Genomic DNA, 21,201 nt, shown 5'->3' with positions numbered 1-21,201 from the left:
ATCTCTGTTCAGAATAGCAATTGTGCCTCTGAAAAGACTCATCTAGTGATGATTTAACACTTAATCCTTATATTAAAAGTACCTACTTCATCTCATTTATCAGACTTGACAAACTATAAATTTTCAATCCACTGGTAGCACTCAGCACCCAAAGGAAAGCATCTGTATATGTCTTTCCTTGGGAATAATATTTGAAGTAAGGATGTAGCTGTTAGTCTAGGCAATAGCTTACTCTTAGCCACAAATTGATTGCCACTGGCAGGCAAAGGCCACACTTTAAATGAGTAAACATATAATAAAAACATTTGATAGAAATACTGGTGAATTTTTTATAACATCTATTTTGCAGTCTTTTAAACAGACCACATAGATTTGGGGTTTTTTCTTAAACTGAAAGACAGCCATGGGACTGAAGCCTGCAGTTGTGCATGCCAGCTCCTTCACCAACCTCCCAGGTCCCTACCAGTGTATTTATAGCCAAACTTGCTGTTGGGGTTGCTTCCATGCACCAAAGCACACCTCCTCTCTCCAGACACATTTTGCCCTCTGTCTCCAAAACACACCAGGGAATAATTTATTGCTCACCTCCCCAAATCTGTGTTTGGTGCATGACAGGCTCCAGGACCCTGGCTGTGTTCAGTGGAACCTGGGAAGGGACCATCAGTTTCCACATACCCACGCAAGGTTGGGGCAGAATCTCTTCTGGCTCTCATTGTACATCTTGTCTGAGGACCAATGAGCAAAACAGGAGAGACAAAACCATTGTCTTGGACTCAGAGGAAGATTTGATTTCTTTTGCATTGCAAAAGCTCAATTCATCAAGGAAGCTATATCGACTTTGGAATGAAGTGGTGCCAGGAATGGTATAGTAGGGTGTTGAAAATTAGAAAAATGGCAGCTTTTGCAGCATCTGACAGTCCAACTCTCTTAACACTCACTCCGATTGTTTGAAGTTAGTCACTACAGTAGTATCAGCAGCAGGGGGGCAAACTTACCTGCTTGGTTCTTCATAAATCTGACCAGTGACTTCACTTACTTATTTGAAAGCAAAGATTGGAGGTCAGACTTAGTGTGAGTACACACTAATGCAAATTTTTCCTTATTCTACATGCTAATGACAATCTCACCCAGACAACAGATTAATGAAGACTTTAACCTGAAGGAGCTGGAGAAAACATACATCATGTGTAGTTAACATCTGATTTAACTTTTCATCTGTTCATGCCATCAGAACAAGCCAGTTGGTAAAATATTTTGGGGAATTTTTATATGCCTAAGTGAGAAATGGTATTATAAGGAAAAAAGTGTCTACCAGTGTCTTAAAAGTTGCTATGTTGACATGCATTCCTGGAGATATTTTTTTCCCCACTCTTTAATGTTAGTTCTTACAAATGTTGATTTCAAATGTCTACAAATCTAATCTTAATAATAGGAGAAATTCAACTCTTCTCATAAGGAATTTCAAATAATGATAGAAATTTCATTTTTAAAAAACACACTCAACAGAAAAAAGGAAAAGAAAAGAAAACAAGAGCAGTATTTACAGCCTCCTCTTACTGTTTGCAGAAATATTTTTCTACATTGGACGCTCTTAATCCAAACTTGCTGTCACAAATCATTGCAAATGATGTCTAGAGGATTCCAGCAGAACTTTCCAGGTAGCCAAGCAGGTCAGGATGGCCGAGCGGTCTAAGGCGCTGCGTTCAGGTCACAGTCTCCCCTGGAGGCGTGGGTACAAATCCCACTTCTGACAGCTTCTTTATGGCACCGAGCTGAGTGGTGCAGTTCACACTTTTGAAGGACAGGATGCCGTCCAGAGGGACCTGGAGAATCTCGAGAAATGGGGACATGGGAATCTCGTGATGGTGCTGCACCTGGTTCAGGGCAATCCCTGGTATCATCACAGGCTGGGGGATGAACAGCTCGAGAGTAACCCTGACAAGAAGGACTTGGGGGTGTGCTGGTGGGTGAGAGGCTGAACATGACCCAGCCATGGGCACTCACAGCCCAGAAAGCCAAACGTGTCCTGGGCTGCATCCAAAAGCAATGTGGGCAGTGGGTGAGAGGGGGGATTCTGTCCCTCTGCTCTGCTCTGGTGAAACCACACCTGCAGTGCTGCATCCAGCTCTGGGGTCCCCCCAAAGTAAGGACATGGACCTGCTGGAACAAGTCCAGAGGACAGCCAACAGGTTAATCAGAGGGATGAAGCACCTCTCCGATGAGGAAAGGCTGAGTCAACTGAGATTACTCAGCCTAGAAAAGAGAAGGCTTTGGGGTGACCTAATTTTGTCCTTCCGGTACCTGAAGTGATCTTCTAGGAAAGATGGAGCAAGACTATTTACAAGGACATGCAGCGACAGGGCAAGGAGGAGATGGGCTCAAACTGAAAGAGAGTAGGTTTAGGTTAGATATTAGGAAAAAATTCTTTACTGTGAGTGTGGTGAGACAGTGGAATAGGTTGAAGAGGGAAGCTGGGGATGCCCACTTCCTGGGGGTGTTAAAGACCAGGTTGAATGGGCTCTGTGCAACCTGTTTCAGTCGAAGCAATCCCTGCCCATGGCAGGGGAGTTGGAACAAGATGATTTTAAAGGTCCACTTCCAACCCAAACCATTCTATGAGTCTATGATCCTTTATGTCTGTGAATAAGGAAATATAAGTAGAGAAATAGAAATATAGGAAATTTTGGTACTTTTCTGCATCATTATAATGAGACATTTTAAGGGCCATAAGGCTGTGCCAAAAGACTGTAGAAGCTGTATCACTTCCTATTGAAATTGCATAGAGATGAATAAACCTGTAGTCATGATTATGCTATACAGAATAAATTATGAACATTTAATTTCTTCCTCACCCTGACAGAAGAAGACTGAATAATGAAAAATTTGTATATTTTTGCTATTCCTGGAATAGCACCCAACCTGGAAGAGTCCATCCTCCCCTGCTTTTTAATTCCATCTCATGTCCCCAGAGTATCCAGTCACAACCCAGACTGGGACACCATCCTTCATGGCACCTAACCCACAGCCCCTGCACATGCAGCACACAGCCCACCATCATTTGGCTCGTCTAGCTATGCCATGGTATCCCATGACCAAAATAATAGGCACCACCTGATTTATACACAGTGCTATTATCCATTAGCATCTCAAAACAGAGGAGGATAAAATCTGGTCCAGACAGCTGAGACCAGCAGTCTTGCTTGTTGTTCTTCCGGTGCATCTTCCCCTCATGCAGGGATACTCTTTGGAGCTGAGGCTGAAATGTAAATCAAGCTACATTAGAACAAGCTCTGCAATTTTCCTACCTCCATCACAGATGTTTTTTCCAGTTTGATTTCTATGGCCTACAAATGCATGGTAATTGAGACACCTGGTCCTCTTACCTGTGAAGAGCTTGGGAGGCAGAAGGAAGCAAGCAGGAGCCTTGGTGTGATGAGAGAGCACAGGCACACAGGCTGGGCTGTACTGTATTGTCAAACACAAGATTTCCATTCTGAGAATGAATCTGATGTCCATCTGTGTTGGGGGATGATGTCATCTAACCTCATTACCCAAGTCTGCAGCACATCCCTTCCATTGATGCAGGCATCTTGCATGATGCCTAACTGATTTAGGAGAACCTAAAGAATCTAAACAAACTTGTTTAAATAGCATCAATAAAAAATTCAGGGCTACTTTTCTCCTTTATATTTTCATGCATTCCTTTGTGGAATGAAGGTGTTCAAGAAAGGTGATGATTACTGCACACTTAATTTGACAATTTTCATGAATCAAAGTGAGCTTACTCCAAGCAGTTTGGTTGTAGCTGACTGATGCTCTCCTATTGCCTCTGCCGGTCCTAGTGATGTAAATGTGATTTACAGTTAAGATGTAATAGAAATGCAGATTTAGTCTGCCAAAATCTTCACAGACAAAAGTTTTTTCTAAAGTTTGGGGGTTTCTCTTGGTTTTTTTGGTTTTTTGGGGGGGGTTTGGTTTGGTGTTTTTTAAGTAATGTTTCATAGTATAAAAATTCAAGAAGCCTTGCATACTCTGTAATTTGGACTTCAAAGTTTCACTGCTTTGGGGAGATTTGAAGCCAGGAAGTAGAAAGCCAAGTTTAATCATATGTCCTTTGGTACTTCCAATTGATCTGTGATGTCACTTGGGATGTATATATTGATTACCCTCAAAGTCCTGTTTTCTTGAGCAGCCCTATATGAAATTCATAATAATCAATGTTCATATTAAATTATTTCAGCAGAACTGGAGAGGCTGGAAGCTGTTTTATGAAGTACCAGGTGTTCTTCTTTATGCCATCACCTACTATTTCTTTTGCATTATTCTCCTGCCTTATTATTTCTCTTACTGCAGGGAAACATGCTCTCCTGAGGCTTTCTTTCAGCCTCCTTCTCAGAGGATCATGCAATCTACCAGGCTCTTCCTGCCAGCTACTCCCTGAAATATTCGTATTTTTCCCTGTGCACAAATTCATTCCTCTATTTTGCCACATGCTTTTCTGTAGCTGTATGACCTTCAGCCCAGGCTTTCAACAGGGCTGTCCTTCTCTAGCTGAAATATCTGTCAAAGACAAGTGGGGGGGAAGAGACCTAAATGAGATGGAGGGGGTTCAAAAACAGTTACTTCAGATGAAATCAGCAACAGTAACTAATTTCTACTTAGTGCAGAAGGCAATCAAAGGAGCTAAACAATACCTCAGTGTTTTTCTGGGTGTGAGAAGCATAGGGAAGTATTTGAGAAGCATGGCAGCCTGATGGCAGAATAAAAGCATTATGGGCTGCTACAATGGGACTGTGTGCTCAAACTTTTAAAGAGCTCCCTCGTTTACCTTGAAACTCTTGAGTAATGGCTTAATTGCAGAAAAACCTTCTAAAGAGAAACCTGATAATAGAGACTTCTATTATCTAATAGAACAAGAACTATGCTTTTATCCTCTTATTAGGAATATGGTAGAATTGTCAATAGTGATCCAGATTAAGCAGAAGTATTTGCTTAACATTTCTAGTTGTAATTTGAAGCAATATAGACAATTAATTCCTCACCTCTGGTGATAATAGTAGTAATCAAATGTTGTATTAAGGTGAAACAATAAATGATAGACAATTTTAAAGAGTAGACACGAAGAATTTGGATTTAGGGGCTTTAAAAATGCTTAAGAATGATCTAAGGAATTTATGTTGACTTCAAATGTTCTTTAGAAATTTGTAAGATTACCTTGTTTTGAAATTTAAAACAAGTAAACTGAACAGTCTGTTCCAGGCTTGTCAATCTGATGCTGATCTGAATCACATAAAGAACATGTTAGTCTGATAATAAAAACCTGAAAGAGTAGAACAAGTAACAAAAACATCCAGAAAATAGGTATTTTATAAGTTCAGTAGAGACAAATAAAACTGATGGAATATGCCCACAACTTTGTAAGGCATTTTAATTGGTACGAAATGATGTCTTGATAAGTAGAACAAGATTGTAGGCATAAAGTCTGGAGGAAATAACATAACCACACTTGCACAACAGAGAACATTAGCTGCACATGTGTCCTGAAATGAGCCTACAGGTGATGACTGAAGCCCAGCTGGAAAAAAGCATTAATGCAGCCTTCCAGTGTTTAAACAACAAAGTACATTGTTGGAGTTTCTGTATTTGTTACTGTGGTAACTTGTTACTGAAACACCACCAGCTCAAGAAAGATGTTGACAGTGTAGGAAAGCGCTGGAGAAGAATACAGGAATAAATAAGGATAGAGAAAGCATGTTTTAGGGAAATCTGTAAGTTTGATTCAACTAACATGTCTTTAACTTGGTATTCATATCAAAACCTGATGACTCATATACTTAACTTTAAGAGAAAAGACAATAATGATCGATAGGGGTGAGCTAATTGGAAGTTTTGGTGAACTTTCTATCACCAGAGTATTTGCTTTTCAAGGCTGGAAGTCCTCAGCAATACTGTAGAGTTTGATGACATGCTGCCTATAAAAGCTGTAGTCCCCATCCCTATTAAGCTAAAAAGAACAAGTACTTTGAGTGACTTCTGAGAGGTAGAAATATTCCTTTTCTTACAGCAAAAACAACTTGGTTCATGGTAACAGAGGTCACTGGTTTTCTGCAAAGACTGTGTCTCCATCCCAACTCCTATGTCCCTATTTCTTTCCCATAGACTCTATTTAAAATGAATGAGGTCTTTTGGAGCCATTCTGGCAGGGATACCTCCTAGTACTCCAATACACATCCCTGGATTTTCCTAGTCATTACTGCAAATCTGCATAGAATTGCTTAGTCTAAAATGTACTGCAGGCAATGAATGATCTCACTTTAGACATCTGTGAAATAATGGCCATAATCACAATAAAAACACATGAAAGTGTATTAATGGAGTAAATTCCAAGCTCTTTTATTCTTCTAGCATATTTAAACTGATACTTTTCAAGAATACTGAAGCGGTGGGTTTATTTAAAAAAATCGGATGAACATACTTCAGAATTTTCCGTTTCCTTTTTGAGTCTTAAATTGTATTTTTCTTGATGCAGATAAGTGAAACAGGTGAGGGTAAATTTCTACCTGCATGTTACCAAACCACATTAGAAATCATGACCTCAAAGCTCTCAGTGAGATAAAACAGCACCCCAGGAACATATACACCATGTTATGTAAGAAAGTTAAAGAGAAGGGAAGGATAAAAGCTTTTTTTTTTTTAACTTAAACTCACTCTCTTTTGGAGAGTGCTGGGAAAACTTCATCTTGGTAAAAGATAAGCAGTGATGTTACTTTGAGTGCCCTGTGTTTAGCCATGTATACAACCTAACCATGCCTTGAATTAATGTGCAGCACTTTCTTGTTAGTCCCAGCTCCTTTCAAAGGCTTAATGGTCACACCAGCTTTTAGATTCAAAGTGCCAGTATACTGAAGAGTTGCAGTCACCTCCTAATTGATAGTACTAAGAGAGGTATATGTGAGTATCTCAATCATGGCCCATGCTTGAACTCATCACATGAATATTGCAGGCACACATTATTCTGCTCAGGGAAACAGAAAATGTAATTGCTAATTGTTCATAAAAGGTTTATTTAACTGGAATTTACATTTCTTTAAGTGACACTCCCAGACAGAGAGTGTCTAAGCTCTCATTAAAGCACATTTTATTAATAATTAGTTAGTCCATATTAATTAATTTGTCAAAGACAATTTCTTTCCCTTCATGCCATCCTTTTTTGTATAATAGCTTGTCTACATAAACTTGGTTTTTGTCTACTGTTCTGAAAAGTGGCTCTTCAGAGACAGGTAAAGAATAAATTATAAGAAAAAATCCAGAGTATATTCACTAATGGCAAGCCAGGCTTGTTAATACCTGACTGACTGGAGAAAATCTAGCATAAAGAAATCAATTACCCTGATTTTAGGCTCTATGTGGCCTCAAATTAAAACACCTGAAACAGGGCCACACTTCTCACTATGCACACACTCCTTCTGCAGTAAGCACTTATGCAGCAAACATAAATCAGAGAAAATGAGATCCCAGGCTGAACTATTTTACATCACAACCTAACATGCAAAGCCAGGAAGAGGCAAGGAGAATTAGTCCAGTAAGAAATACTGCAAATCGGTTTCACAGAAAAGTCTAAGCCTCCCTGGCCACAGGACATCTTCATGTTCTTAACTCATTCACATGAATCAACATCTTTACTTTTTAGAATGGCAAAGAACAATGAAGGATTCCTAATATCCATTTTGAATAACCTGTTTTTCAACTAGACACAGACGGATTATTAACCCAGGTATTGTTTTTATAACTTAAAATAAATCAAGTAGAATAGACAATCTAGAAACACTGAACACTGAAGGCCTGAGCCCTTCTAGCTCTGCCAGAAACTCAGGAAGATGTCTATGCTATTGAAAATATACAGGATTATAAGCAAACACCTTTTCTGTCTGTACTTGCCAGGCAAAACTTCACAGAGTGCTAACAGGCAAGAGTTGAATCCGTTGGCATGTGCGAACAAAAGCACTGCTGGCCCTGCCCTGCCTGCCCCTCCTGCACCATGTGCCACGTTAGCACAAGTGGGATATGCACTGGAAACAGACAGGTGGTCTTCTAGTCCTTCCTGCTCTGTCCCATCAGCTGCACAGGCAGCAAGCTCTTCTGGAAGGGTGGAGAAGTTTGCTGGCATGGCAGTGACATAACTGTTCCTCACTTCTGAATGACATCATCTATAGGGGAACACAGTATTCTTTAGCTCCCCTGACTAACTTTTTATTCCCCGTATCTTTCCAGGGGAATCCTGAGAAGATCAATTCCTAGGTTTTTAGGGGACAAAGTTGAGCTGAGAACTGCAGGATTTGGTTAGGATAACCGGGAATAAGAAAACCTCTGTGGAAATTGCTTTTAAATTATCATTTAGTGTAATGCAAGATAGGCTTTCTCCTCCTTTCTCTTTTCCTACTTATTTTCTGGACACTTGATAACTACTTAAGTGAGGGAATACAAAATACCAATTTGTGATTTTCAGTCAGCCAACATAATAAATGTTCAGAGTTTTATTTTTAATCTTTAACAATAGAAAAACAGATGGCATGAGTAATTCTGTAGTGTCCTGTGCACTATCAGTATTCTCAAAATGCAATGGACACTCATGGTTTTAACACAATCTCATAGGGAGGGGAAGGGGAATATCATGGCAGCTGGGTTGGTATTTTTGTTACAGAGCAGTGGCCATTTGTGCATGTACAGAAACAGAGAGTGGAAGACTCATCCAACAGAGAGAGGAAGACTCGTCCTGTTGTGTAGGTTGGAAGAGATCCCTGAGGGCACCTTCCCCATCCTCCTGCTCAAAGCAGGACCTGTTTCAGCTGGTTTCCCAGGGCCACATACAACCAAGTCCTGAATATTTCCAAGGATGAAGATCTCACAGACTCTCTGTGTCACTCTCCCTTAGTGCTTGGCCACCTTCATAGTGAAAATATTTCCTGGTGACTAGTGGGAATTTCCATTAATACAGGACCCACATCTCCTCCTCAGTATTTTCACAGATATTTTGGGTCACCTTTGGGGATCCTGTGACACCTAGAGGCCTGATACCACCACATCTAGTCGAGAAGGAAAATGTGAGAGACAAAGCACAGCTTGGTAAAAATCTGCTTGGTTCAAGCCTACCTGTAGAAGTGTTGAGCCAGTCTTCTGTAACTTACCTCTCCGGGTTTTGGTGTTTTGTTGTGGGGGTTTTTCTGTTGCATTTTTTTTTCTTGTTTCCAGCTCCTCATACTTTCTAGACCTGGTTATTCCCATTACTTATGGATGGTTTGGTTTGGTTTAAAGCTAAAAACTACTAAAAAGCCTAAATCTAGTACTTTGCTCCTTTTGAACATGGGCAAAAGAGTGACAATTCTTGATTCCATCTGCATGGCAGTTCAGCTACTGTGCTTAGATATAGCTCCTTATTGCATGGAACTAAGATAACCCTTTGTGCTTTGTGCAGAAGACAACATTAGTTCAATCAAATTTAAGTTCACCTAATGAGTTTAAAGGTGTTTGCTTGTCTTCCTTAGTGCACCTTGAACACAGAGGCCTGTGGGCTTAAAATTAATGAGAGTAATTATTATAATAGCCAACATGAACTGGAATTACAGCCTGACCAATGGATTTCTTTTTTTCTATACACAATTCATTTCATAGTTGTTTTCCATACAAATGTGATGTGGACTTGGCCTTAATCAATCACAGGCTGTATTTCTTGCCCCTTCTCTTGGAAAGTGCAAAACATATTTTTCCAAGTTTGCAAATTTAAGTATAAACTTATTTTGAGATGAAATAAGTTTTATACTTTGGGTCTTGATTTTATTTTCTTGCCTGCCACTGAACAACTTTCTTTTGCTTTTGATATAAGTGCTGTCTTATTTATCAGTAATCTTAAATGATCAGGCTTGCTGGGGTTTTGTTCAAAACACTTAAGGATAGAAGTAGATATGCAGCATATTTCCTACTCTAGTGATTTCCATTTAAAAAGACACATTGCCTGTAAAGACACATAAATTTTCATTCAAAATCCACTTTAGTAAAGGTATATAGTTTGAATTCTTTTAACTCATGAGTACAAACAATTCATCCTTGTACTCTTATATGGCATTTGTGCCACTCGTTTCCTGTGTTTTTATTCCATAGTAGCTTTTGTTTTCCCTGTTGCTTCCCCCAGCAATTTATTTCATTTATCCTTAAGTGCATCCAAGTATCTGATCACAAAACTCAAATAGCAGCTCTGCCAATTACAGGGAAACAATTTTGATGTGCCTGATTACAGATGAAACAAAAACAAATGTGGGTACTTACAAAAAAGGATATCAAGCAGAAAGTCAAAGAGCCAAGAAAACAATCTTTTGGTCATGAAATGACAAATTTAGAGGCATGAAGAAATCACATCCTATGAAGACAACACAAAATAAAATAAACAAATATAACGAAATGGAACAAGATTTATAGGCAAAGGAAAGTAATTAGTTTTTAATTCAGGAAAGTTCTTCCTAAAGGATTTTTATATAGGGGGCTGATGTATAATACTAAATAGTAAAATTGTCAGTGGCAATGGACATCTGGTAATCTATGCTCAATATATGTCAAAATACATTAGTAGGAAAGTACGATTTGGAAAGAAAAAATTAGGTTGTTAACAAAATTAAGCAACACATCAATGAATAATGATAAAAAGATTTATTTTCTTTTTTTCCTTTTCTATGTAGTCCTCTGATAATGTTTCAAAATAAGTAGATTAAAAATACATGTATTGAATATTTTATAAAATAGTTTCACAATAATTTCTTATCACCAATGTGCTATAGGCAGGACCTCATCCCAAAGCCATTTTAGGCTATGTCTCTATGGATTTTAATGGTGATTGAATTCCTAAGTTCCCTTGAAGAGACATTCCCATTATGAGGCACATGTCACCAGTAGGGTAGGAAGCTTGTTCAGTTTCCTAATCCTCCTACCTAACACAGGTAATGGCACACTAATAAAAAACAAGAATTGCTGTTCAAGTGTCCTTGTTGAGTCTTTGTTCCCTTTTCACCAAAATTAATATAAGGTAAGTTCCAGGAATGAAGCCAAGGTTTAAAAATTAAAATGTGAAATAATATATAAATGGATAGGAAAACTGGGGACTGTTTAATTCAGAGAAGGAAGGGCAAAAGAGCAAAAAAGATCCTCCAGAGCCACGTTAAGGCAAGAAGGACTGCTCATGACCACAGATTTTTTGCATATTCCTAGCACAACACATCAAAAGTCACTGGAAAAGCACATTCTATTTAGTGCATTGACACATCTTGACAGGAGTCAGAAATATTAATTCTTCTTCATTCGTAACACGAAATAAATTGTCCACATGTTCATTTAAGTCCACACAAAATTCATCTGATCTTGAAAACTGAACAGTTCTGGATGCAGTTTCTGGCCAAGAGATTTCCCAGATGCCATAAGCAGAGGCCATGAATTGTGTCTGAATGCTTGGCAAATGCCAGGCCACAGAAATCAAACGGGTGGAAGGGCTTCTTTTGGCCCAGTCACAGCTGCTGATTTGACAGATGGAAATACTTTGTTTTGAGAGGGGCCCTGTGACATATTCAGTTTTGACAACTGCCAGAGGCAGAACTGAGTGATCTGATGCAGGCTGTCAAATTCCAGCCTTTTATTGACACCATTATGTGAAAAATGGGACATGTGAGCAAAGTACAGACATGCTGGGAGATTCAAGGTAGACTAATTAGTGACATTATCTGAATTTCTGACTTTTCATATGATATTAGGTATTTCAAAATCATAATTTTTACAGAATGCTTAAAAATATTTTTCCTCATTGGACACCTCAAATCTTCACTTCCCAAGCTGTCAATTTGTCATGTACTTTGTGATCACAGTGACAATTCACAGCGTTTGGGCAGAGACTAATTTGTTTCACGTTGATATAAACTAGGAATCTTTTTTTTTTTATGTCAACAGAATGACAGCAAGACAACACAAGTGATTGGAACTGGGTCCTCTGTCTGCAATGACTTTGTGACTTGATGATGGCGACCAAAAAAGACAGACTCCCAAAAGTGTTGTTATGAGCAACTGACAAATTAGTTAAAAGCAGATTCCAAAAGCTGAGATTAACAAATTGTCTGCATCCGTGTTTTATTGCATAGGGGATAAATATTTTAATGAAAGAAAAATATGTTTTAAAATGTGAATCCTTTTCTGCAGTTAAAGAAAATTCGCATTACTCATCATAATGGAGAACATTACAGATTCAAATTACTTGAGGTTTATGTCGCTTGTTTTTATGGCTTTTATGGTATTTCTTGCAAGTGTTTTATATACAATAATTGCTTTGCGGAGGTACCTAGACAAATGCTACAGAAGTTTTTGTGACTCTGTCTTCCACCCCCTCCTCCCCCATCCCCACTTACGCCCCTGCTGACTCCTGCTCCCTCAGTTCACCCAGATGAACAAACTTTGTGATATTGCTCAAGGGATTTGCTTAAGGCTGCAAGAGCTTCTTGGAAGAGCCCCCAGGGCTTCTTGGAAAGTAGCTGACGCCACTGTGAAGCTGAAAAGGAGTGCTCACCTACTTTCTCATGGTGGCTGAGATGAGGGTGGAAAATTTTGTCTATAAAGAGAAGATAGATAATCCTAAATTTCATGTACAATTTTCATCTCAGTGATTTGTGAAAAAGCCTTATTTAATATTTCATCCAGACCAAAATAACTGAAATGAACATACTTTGTCCAAGTTATTGAGACAAGTGTTAGAAATACAGTTATCTGTATTATTTGTCCTGTTTCCTATTCACCAGACTGCACCATTTCACGTCATGAAATTTTACAGAACTAAACTAAGAGCAAACCCTTCATGCAAGGCTAAAAGTCCCCTGCATGTGTGCCAACAGCAAAAGGTCAGAAACAGGTCACCTTACCTCCAGGCAGGTGGCTTTGGAGATCAGTATCTTCATACTAGTCCATTAGGAACACATTCACAAGCATTAGGAAAAGTCCACAAAAAATGCTGCCTTTGTATTTCAGGCTGTTCTTAAGCTTCCAAACAATTAGGGGAGGAGCAGGAGTAACTAAGGGACATGGAGCTGGTGTCAGAAGATGGGAATCCAGCAGATTGTGCAGAGGTCTCAGCAGAGAAGCAATACAGACAATTGCACTTGAGGCTCTTCTTGCATTTCTAAGGGCACATTATCCTAATGTAATTATAATGGCCTGAGCGTAAGCAGCTGCAATACACTTCTGCAAGGTAGTAAGGGGAAGGACCTTACTTATCCATTCTAATATTTTAAAGTACTTGTTAATTATCGCTGATCACTTTTGGTGGTAAATAGGTATAATTTTACTGCTGGCCCTGCTCTAGGTTTCCCGTGTGCGTGTATAGAATAGACTAGAGATGGACAGTGTGGAAAGCAGAGGATCCCTCTGAATGCCAGGGCTTTCTGACAGTGTACATGGTTAAGGACAGCAGTAAGTAACACGCTGAGAATCAGGGTGTCACTGCATATCAGATCTCCAAGTACGCCCCACAACCAGTCAAGTCAAAAGAAGAGGGATCAAAAACTAGAAAACCTAGCTCAGGCGTTTTAATCTAGGTTGAGAATTTGGGAAAAACTGCATGAAATTGACCTCAGGAGCTTACCCTCAAGCAGCAAGCAGCCAAATCTGATACCGTAAGGCTGTCAGCACTGTTCTAGGATGGATGCACGTCCCACTCACTTTCTACCATTGTGTTCCGTGAGAATTTATTTTGTCGTAGGTTTCCACTAAAACCAGCCATCGAAGCCTGTTCTTCACCCACAAACGAATCTACTACACAATCCTTGGAAGTCCATCAACTCCCAGAAGCTCCAGACTCCTTGCAAGCGTTCCATGGGTCTGGTCCAGGGAAGCCCCATGGAACACGATGTGGACATCCCCAGGAAATGGGACCCAACAGTACACATGCAAAGGCAATTCACAGCTGCTTCCCTGCAACAGAGATGGGCATGCCTGGGGTTCTGTATTTAAGTGAAGCCTAACTTACAGAAAACACCCATTATAAATTAGCCATGTTAATGTCATTGAATAGAATACACATAAAGTGTGCAAGAGACACAAAAAATCTTCCAGAAAGAAATTCCCACTAAAACAAGTCAGACTCCTTATGTGAGGTCTTCACAGCTCTCACACAAACAGCAGCTCCTTTGTTCCCCCTTGTCTTACTGACTTACTGCCGGATTGTACCAGAGTGTTTTAAACTCGCTTTCTATTGTCAATACATGATCATCTCACACCATCAAACACAGCTACCTTTCACTATTTATGAGTGGTGGTGATTTTAACATGTTGACCTTCAAAGAAAAAACAGATCAGAGTTTAAGGTCGGTGAAGAAATTGATAGTAATCAATATATAATTTAAAAGCAAATTAATTGGAGAAATAGGTGTAATTACTGACAAATGCCTAGATCACTTAAATGGTTTCAGTCAGTAATTTTATTGGTTTTAAAAGACAGAGGAAAAGAAGTTGAAGGCAAAATGAGGTTGCAGCATTAATAGCAAGCCAAATGCAGCTGGACTTATAAACAAAGCTGCCAAAAGCACTGAAGGCCCCTGTTTTAACTGCATGAATATCCAAACAGTCATGTTTGGCATAGAACATTCAAGGAGTATCCTCAAAAGTCCACTTTTGGAGAACAGGCAGAAATTATAACTCTGGGCTTTATTCACAACAGATTAGTCATACGGCTGTTGCATAATTTTGCTTCAGACAAAGACTGAGCAAGTGGGGAGAGAAGCTCATGCACTGGTTTTGGATGAAGTTTGCATGCATGAAGGGGTAATTTGCTAAGTTATGGAGGAGTCAAGAATGCAAAACCCTAACTAAAGTGATTGGAATAGCTTCAGCAATTCCCTTTTCTGGTCTGAGAGGCTGCTGAGCCACATTTGACATATAAACAACATCTTTGACAGAGTCAAGCAAATTCTGCCCACACAAACTCAAACTATAATGAGAAAAGGTAAATTTTGCCCACTGAAAATTATAGGATATTTCTCAGTTTGGCCCCATTAAGGAGAAAAAAGATCAGTGAAAGTTTTCATTTGGAGAATATAAGGATGCAGCAAGTTTCAAAGGTATGCAGTTCTAGCTGTCTACATCTTGAGTTTACACAATAAACACATTAAACAAATTCTATTTGAGGAAACTGACATTTTGACCAAAAAAAAATTAAAAGCTTCTTCTTTTGCTAGAAGATGTATGTGAAACTGAGGGAAAAGCCACGATGTAGAATAAAGGGGAAAATAGCAAGGGAAGGATGAGGTCTGTTATATTTTTGGAGCCCTGGAAGGGAACTTGGCAAAGAATGTCCTGAGGAGTTGGTCAGAGCCAAATTCTCCTGTCTGTACAGACAAAATTTCATGGAATGGTTTGGGTTGGAAAGAACCCTAAAGATGTGTGCATCCCCCACACCATGGGCAGAGACACCTTCCACTCGACCAGGTGGCTCAAAGCCCCATCTAAACTTGCCTTTAACATTTCCAGGCATGGGCCATCCACAGCTTCTCTGGGCAACCTGTTCCAGAGCTTCACCATCCTCACAGTAAAGAATTTTTTGCTAATATCTAGTGTAAACCCAAACTCTTGCTAGTTTAACCCCTTGTCCTATCCCTACATGCCCTTGTGAAAGGTCCCTCTCCAGCTCTCATGCAGACTCACTTTAGGTACTGAAAGGCTGTTCTAAGGTCTGTCCTAGAGCCTTCCCCTCTCCCACCTGAAGAAGCTCAACTCTCTCAGCCTGTCTTCATTGGAGAGCAGAGAAAGGGATAGTGGGAATTATAAAATCATAGCAGTTGGAAGGATACGACAGGTGGTAAAACCCACTTAGTGCAGGCTAAAGCTAACAGTAGCTGGGGTAGCAGATACTGTTTATTTGTAACAGAACAACATATTTCAACATGATTCACAGCTCTCAAGATGCATTGGAATCTATAACATGGCTGTAATACGTTCAGGCATCCTCTTCTCCATTCTGTTGAATTTACTACATTGAAGCTGTGGTCTTGAAACTCTTGAGGCCAGGGTCAGCATTTGCCAACGAATTTAGCAAAATGCAATCCAGACTGTGGCTTTTGGAGGACTGCTTATACTAAAATAGTGATGCAAGAAGAGCAAACAAATCTATTATCAGTTCTGCCTTGCTTCTACAAGTTTTTAGAAATCCGTTTTAAATTTTTTGGGCACTGTCAACAAAAATTCCTGATGCAATGGTAAGCTGTGGAAAAGTGAATTATGCTTTCTTGCTTCATGCAAGCTTTGGCTATTTTTCTCTTACCAATTCCAATTTGTTTCATTAGTTCATTCATCTGAGACTCCAGAAGAAAATTCAGGCTGGATAATTTTGACCCTAATTATCACAGACTGTTAATATTGGAAGTGAAATTACGAAAGTAATTGTCAAGTCCTAAATTCCTAGAAATTACTTTCCTTCACCCTCAAATACACTAGTCCCCTCTTCAGCTTGATATGATAGCACTCAATGTGGTCTGGCTTGTTGAAATCTCTTGGTGTAATCATAACAACATTTTCTGGTAGCTGGTTTAGTGAGTACTTATGTTAGGTGCAATCTTTCTCTGACACAAGAAGATGTACCAGCAAGCTGCTGTACCAGCCAAAAACTTATGAATTTTTAATGCAGCGCACGTTTTTTGATGGAGTGAAAAGGAGAGAGAAAGTTCACCTCTGATAAAGACTAAAACTTATTGGATTTTTTGAAAACCCTGTTTCATTTTCTGCAATGCAACGATGCACTGAATAAAAAGTGAAACCCCATTGGTTGCACCAACAAAACACCAGCTAACTTTTATGGTAGCTAATGTTGACCAAAGGTATTTAGAGTATCAGAATCTCATGAAGTGGAGAAGTTCAATGAAAAATATCAGAAATGTCTCCTAGATGGTATTTTTAAAAGTGATTAGCATTTCCTTATCACATTTATGTGTAATTTTCCAAAGAGATAATACTAACAGCAACTGTGAGGAAAGAAGATGCTAGATATATAGTGCAGTAATTGGGATTTTTCATAACGGTACATCTAATAGTTCATTCTCCACCTGTGCAATTCTGAATAACAACTAGGAAAATAACCTTCTCTGCCTCCTCCGGGTGGATAAAGAAAGTTGTCATATTACTTGTAGAGTTACAACACTCATTTTACATACATACATGTCAAACATACTTTAACTGGATTTTTAAGCATCCACACTCAAATAAGCAGTGCTGTCAAGACTTCACTTCTGTCTGTAATTCATGCTTAAGTCCCTGTCTCAGCTGTGCAACTGAGCAATTTTATCACGTGGACAAATACATTGCTTTTTTTTGAAGAATCCTTTCTAGACACATCAAATTGGGAAAAAAAATAGGGTTTCTAGAAGAGAAAATCATTTTTATTTTTCATTAGATCCATGCTGTAAACCTTTGGAGACTTTCTGCTTGCATAGGAGTTAGTATTTTTATGTCAGAAGCAATGCTTTTAGAAAGACATCAAACTTAACCCTGGCTGGTGCTAATCTGAATTGCATAAAAAGGTTATATGACTTTCTCTGATCTAAATATGAGGTAAATTGAGGTAAATTGCTTTCTGGTTTTATTCCTGTAAATTTTGTCTATAAAAATAACTTCCCATATGAGATGAAAGTTTCTAGAGGTAGTGAAAGGAAAACAAGGGTGTTTTATGCTGTGAAATAGATTGCTGTAGCAGAGAAAAGGTACTACTAAATTCATCTATTGCACTTTGATCTCACATTTCCTCCCATAATTTAAAAATTGTTTTCAAAGAGGTTGTGGCTATGTCTTAACCAATGAGTATACTTATAGTGTTGAATAACTTAACCCCATGAACAAATTCAGGATCCCACTCCCTGATTATCTACACCTCTTACAGTTTTAGTTGCCTTTGAGACAATCTCAGGAGTGTTCCATATTGAAAATTTGTTCTGCTCCAGGAGGAGTGGACTAAGAGAGAATGCAGGGCTCTTTCTGTATCTCAATAAGGCCCAACAACCAACAGCTTAATTAGATAACTGCTTCAATGAGACAGGATGAGAAAACATATAGACAAGCAAATTTGACATGCCTTCAGTCACAGGGCCCCCACAATTCATGTAACCTTGGATGGTAGATTTTCTCACAGCTCACTGCCCAGAGCAAATCCTGTCCATGGAGAGTTCTCCCTTTTGCTCATTTCAGCTAATGAGCCCAGATAGGTTGCAGTGTACATTAATAAATATGAGCTTCTCAAGCCCTAAGTACAAGGCCCAGTGGAACAGATGTTGTCTGTTCAAGATTCTGGTAATTCCTTGAAAACAATATCTTCCACATAGCTCCCAATATACAAGTCCAGTCCAGGCTGGGTTCCCTCAAGCCCTCTCAGTCCTCCAACACCCTTGCAGCAGCCATTGCTCTCTTGTATCCTCTAAGCCCAGACCCTGAAACACTGCCTTGACATAATGCTATGAAAGCACCCACTACTCCATCATGTTGCCACACCATGTGCCTGAGAGCATTCTCCAAACTCTTCTTGAACTCTGTCAGGCTTGGTGGTTTAACTACTTCCCTGGGGAGCCTGTGCTCTGCAGCATAGTATGCTCAAATTAATCATGGAAGACATGATTAAATTCTTTATGGTTTATATTGCATAAGCTATTAACTGTTACAAAATTAACAGTTAATGATGCTAAAAACAGCCAGAGAGACTCTGGGTTTCTGGACAGCTAACACAGATGCATTAAATCTAGAAAAAAATGGGTTTTCAGACACTCTCCAGTTTTCAGCATCTTTCCCTTGACTCCTTTCTAATATTTTTTAAACCATTTCCCTCAGACACCTAGCTCTTCTCATTTAGCCGATAAACTGCCACAGTGGATTTAAATTCAGTGTCAGTAGTCATAAATATGATTTGCCACACCTAATCTGTAGACCCAAAATTCTTCTGCTGGAACTAGTTTGAAAACCGCCCAAAGTCAGTCACATCTCTGACATCTGACTGTAGTCAACTGAATCATACCTCCTTCTTCTCCAGAGTGCACTGTGGATACCTGTATGACATTTTATTTTCCAGTCCTCCTGCAAATTAGCAAATAATTGTCAGTGTTTTTCAAAGGAGCAAGCTGACACAAGTTCTTTCCTGACCCAACAAGAAATGCTCGTAACTTCAACCCTAAGTGATGCCTGGATTTGGTAAGAAATGTCTCCTAAAAGTTAATGCATTTGTCATGGTTTTCGTTCTTGATATAATCCTCCAAGAGATACGATTGTTGGAGTTCTCTTTTGAGCTTTAAACACCAAATAATAAGAAGGTCTGGTTCTTTTCTTCAAAATATCATTTATATATATGCCTATCAAGCCTAGTAAAATATCTGACTCACATATGCTATTCTATGGCAGAGGTATCTATTAGTTAGATAAAATATATCTAAGAGTTCTCCCTTGTTTAATGAAGTCAGACCAAGTTAAGAATATGTCGGAGCAATTAAAATGACTTGTAAGAAGACCAATTTGTGAGAAGAGCATTTAAAGCTGAATAGTCTTAAATAAAGTGCAAAATGGAACCCATTTATTAAAGTGTCTTTCATAAGAAGAACAAAGTAGTTCACTGCCCTCAATTAGACCAGCCAAAAGGCTGAAGGGAAAAGAGAAATATCTTTCTAGCTTGCTGTGGATGCAGGAAGGGCTGGCTAAATTAGCAGATGTGCTCATTTGGTGAGGGGCCCGGAAGGCATCACAGCACTTCAAGAGCTCTTTGTTCCAATTCCACCTCAAATTAGAAATGAGATAATTTCCCTGCTAAATTGTCCTTGCCAGACTTTGTTTCATTTTTCTAAACTGCACTTTTTTTTTCTTTAAAATGGGTAAGATAGCACCAAATGGCAGGTATTTTCAAGAGTACTGGGAAGAAAACTTTAGGAGAGGTTTTTCACCTTTCAGCCTCTATCAAGCCATATGCTCTCAGTACTGTCACCCACCTTATTGGAAAGGAAAAGAACAAAACATAAACCCAAACAGCTGTGCAGTTCTTTCATCCTTGATTACAGCTGAAGAGAAGTTATTTTTATTCAAACAGTCCATTTTCACAATCTTTCACTCTTCATTTCCAACCACCCACTGTTACATGTAGTTCAAAGAGGTTTTGTGGCAGACCCTTGTTAAAGATCCAACAGCACATTATTGAAACACCATAATGCAATGGAGAGAATGGTGAAAAATTCCATAGTATATTATTGCATCCAGCCATCACAACAGTTAAGTTAGAATAGAATAAAATCTTAAGGAATTCAAAAGCATTGAAAACAGGATTGATAAGTCATGTTTTCAAATGTAAAGTAAGACTCCCTGTTGTGCTTTAACATTAGGTAGCATGATTCACCCCTTAGAGGTCTCTCTTATTTTTCGACCCATTTGCACAATATTGAATTATTTGTATACCATCCAAAGCATGCCAACTTCTCTTACATTATGCTGTACATGATGAGTTCTAAGAAAACTTTTTCTTCCCAACCAGGTGTTCCCAGAAATCCCTGAGCTTAATGGCTCTTTCTTCTGCAACAGCTATCAGAGACCTTTCAACAACCTCATCTTTGGCCACAGGCAGCCTTTTCTCTGAGGTTTTTTTTTTCTCCCATCCTGTCAATTACTTTCCTTTTATTTACTTTCCTCTTGCATACATTTTTCCTTCCACTGCTTGGAATTTGAAGAAGCTTAATCTAATTAATGGTTACTCATAGGTTATGACTGGATTTCATTATCAACCTCTATTAAGGCAATTGTAACATGAGTTAATATATATCACAGTGATGTTCTTTCCTAAGCTATGATGAGTAAACAGCTATACATAACAGGTCTTCCATCTATTTATTCACCTAACGTCACTAAAAACAAAGCAAGCAATCAAAAAGTACAAATAAATAATAAGTAGGATTACATCTCCCTTGTCTTGCACCTCCTAACCAAAAGCAATAACACGCTTTAAGTGTATACCTGTGGAAAACAGCAAAACATCACAAATTGAAGGAGGCACAGATAGGAGGGAATGTAATTTCTGAAATCGTTGAAGGAAACTCACACACTGCAAAGCTGATGGCTGTTCACTCATTGTCTGTATTAAACAGTTTATATAATGATATTTTTTTTTAAATGTTTTGAAAT

The 21,201-nt window shown here is 38.9% G+C and overlaps 1 non-coding gene across 1 annotated transcript; it reads left to right on the top strand.

Moving 5' to 3' along the window:
- Nucleotides 1-1,670: 1,670 nt before the first annotated feature.
- Nucleotides 1,671-1,753, top strand: TRNAL-CAG. The gene has a single exon. It is a non-coding gene; the product is annotated as a tRNA-Leu (tRNA).
- Nucleotides 1,754-21,201: the final 19,448 nt, after the last annotated feature.

This window comes from Corvus moneduloides, chromosome 1 (genome assembly GCF_009650955.1).
Source record: "Corvus moneduloides isolate bCorMon1 chromosome 1, bCorMon1.pri, whole genome shotgun sequence".
Classification (NCBI taxonomy): domain Eukaryota; kingdom Metazoa; phylum Chordata; class Aves; order Passeriformes; family Corvidae; genus Corvus; species Corvus moneduloides.
Note: the sequence above shows the minus strand (reverse complement) of the source record. Positions and strands in the feature narration are given on the sequence as shown.